Source organism: Myotis brandtii, unplaced genomic scaffold (genome assembly GCF_000412655.1).
Source record: "Myotis brandtii unplaced genomic scaffold, ASM41265v1 scaffold456, whole genome shotgun sequence".
NCBI classification, from domain to species: domain Eukaryota; kingdom Metazoa; phylum Chordata; class Mammalia; order Chiroptera; family Vespertilionidae; genus Myotis; species Myotis brandtii.
Genome location: NW_005367431.1, coordinates 75,252 through 78,214, shown reverse-complemented (window position 1 = coordinate 78,214; position 2,963 = coordinate 75,252).

Genomic DNA, 2,963 nt, shown 5'->3' with positions numbered 1-2,963 from the left:
GTGGTGACCCAGAGGCGGATGCAGCTACAGACCATGACAATACAGAAAGGCTATCACTCTCCCAGACCATGGAAGACAGAGGGAGCTGCTCAGTCTGCCAGGAGGGTCAGGAAGCTACCTCTCTGGGTTGGGTCTTGAAGGATAGTTAGGCGTCTGCCAGGTGTGGGGCAAGGAACTGGGAAGGCAGAGGAAGGAAGGGTGGCTAAGGAAGGAGGAGATTTTCCCCATGATTGGTCTGGGATGAGGGCAGAGGATAACAGTGGCAAGCGATGAGACTGGGGAGATAGTTTAAGATCAGACAGGAAGAGACCTTGCCCGTCTTCTGGAGGCAGTGTGGAGTCGCTGAGGCTCGGGGCAGGGTTCATGATCTCACCCGGACTGTGGTAAGATTCTCTGGCTGTTGCGTGGAGGCCCGACTGGAGGCTGGTGAGGAGGCTGTGGCAGCTGTCCCAGTCTGCTCACCCGCGCCTGCAGCCAGCAGGAAGCGGACGGGGAGGGGCACACCTGTCCTCATGAGAGCCGAGACCGGGCAGCTGCACACATCTCTCTCTTGGCCAGAAATTAGGTCCATGGCCACATCCAGCTGCAAGTGAGATGGAGAAACATGGCCATTATTCTGGACTGCCTGTGAGTCTACATTCTAATCTAGACTCTTGAAAGGAGATAATGGAGGACCTTGTTAGGTCTGATCAAATAATTGAATAGATCCCCCCACCCCTGGGAACTGACCTTTAGACCTCTTCACAACGGACACTCCCTTTCACTTAGACCACATTCCACTTGCTCAGACCATTATCCTTCCCCTCTGGACCTTCCCAGGATCCGGACCCGCCCAGAGAATTCTCCGCCCCGAAAAAGCCTGCCTGGAGTCCTTTACATCTCTGACTCCCCATCCCAAAATGGGGGCTCAGCCCATCTGGCCTCCAGATGATCGAATAACTTTATAATCCCTTACCACTGTTGGCCTCATGGGTTCCTCCTTCGGCGACCCTAACAGAATACAATGGTTAAAACCTGTCTCTGAAATCAGATTTCCCGAGTTTAAGTCCTGCCCTCGTACTTACCGACTGTGTGGCCTCATCTGAGGGTACAGGGAGCTAACACGCCAAGTCTAAGGGTACAGCCTGGCATATATGAGGCCCAGGGCTGCCTTTAGTTTCTGAGAGAAGGGGGTGTCCTGGGGTCCCTGGCAGAGCTGAGGTGCCCATATGAGGGCTGGTGTTTGGCTAGGGCAGCCAGGACTATTTAGCCCTCCTTCCTTAAAACAAGGCAAAGGATGCTGGGAGCAGGATATGGGGGCCTAGGAAAAGAGTGGACAGTTTTGGAGGGAATTCAAGAATAAGGGACCCAAGAAAAGCTACCCCTGGGCCTAGTAGTTTCAGAGGCAGCCCAGCCTGTAACCCCTTCTTCTCACAGGACAACAGATCTCCCCGGACCATGGGGAGGAGGTGAGTTTTGAGCCAGGCTCAGACTGGCTGGTGTGTGACTGCAGGTCTCTAGCCACCACTGCCCATCTCTGAACCCGCGTCTTCCCATTTGGAAGCAGGGGTTCATTTATCCAGCCTGCCGCCACGTGACTACAAAGAATAGATGTTAGTCCTGGTTCTGGAATTGGGTTGCACTACAGGGCTGAGCTGGAGGAAGGGATGGGTCACTGCAGGTGACAGCGCGCCCCCTCCTGGGAAGAGGGAGCATCGCAGTTCCGTCCAGCTAAGCCGCTCGACCGGCCCCATAGATTTTTAGAGAGAGTGGAAGGGAGCGGGGAGAGAGAGAGACACGTTTGTCTCTCTCACATCAATTGGTTGCCTCGCGCAAGCACTCCGACCAGTGCCCTTGACTGGAATCGAACCCGGGCCAAACCGGCTAGGGCTAGGGCTCTCTCTCTCACTTTTTAAATATATTTTTATTGATTTCAGAGGGAGAGGGAGATAGAAACATCAGCGATGAGAGATCGGCTGCCTTCTGCACACCCCACACTGGGAATCGAGCCTGCAACCTGGGCATGTGCTCCGACCGGGAATCGAACCCTGACCTCCTGGTTCATCAGTCAACGCTCAACCACTGAGCACACCGGCTGGTCATTTGTCTCTCTTAAATATATATTTTTATTGATTTCAGAGAGGAAGCGAGAGGGAGAGATAGAAACATCAATGATGAGAGAGAATCACTGATCAGCTGCCTCCTGCACGTCCCACACTGGGTCTCAAATCCACAACCCAGGCATGTGCCCTGACCGGGAATCAAACCGTGACACTCAACCACTGAGCCACGCCAGCTGGGCTCAGGCACTATTTTTTCCTTCATTTGGCCTTTTCCCAGGCTACTGGCTTTTAAACAGGGTGAGGTGAGAGAGCTAATGTGGGAAGGAGAGGAGAAGAACCCAGAGGACTAAGGTGGGAGGGAGTAGTGTGTGTGTGTGTGGGGGGAGATATAGCAACTTCAGGAAAATGGCCGAGGGCAGGGGCTGTGCCTTATTCACCCCTCCGTCCCCTTCCCAGGGCATGGCATCGCCCCCCGGTTGGCTGACAGTTTGTTGGCTAAACCCCAGAGTGAGCCCCTGCCGGAGCCTGCATGAAGCCCACCCAGGCCCTGCTTTGGGAGAATCTGAGAGGCAGCTTTGGGGCAAAGGCAATGCCTCTGGGCCGCAGGAGACGGGGCCCAGGCAGGCCTCCCTCATCGCCTCGCTCTGTCACCGGCACAAACCACTTGCCTCTAGAGCGGTCTCCTCATCTAAGCATCTCGAGGGGCTGTTGTGGTTTGAGAACTATTTTCACACCAGAGAATCCTGTCATCAAACAGGTTCTTCAGTGAACATCCAGAAGATGGAACAAATAAAAGGGGAGCTATGCTCGTGGAAGCCGGGCCTGGGATCTACTGGGTGTGGTCCTGGGGCCTGAATGGACCTCCCCCTTGTCCGCTCTTTCTGAGCCTGGGGGCCGGCGAGGTGTGGGGGGGAGGGTAGA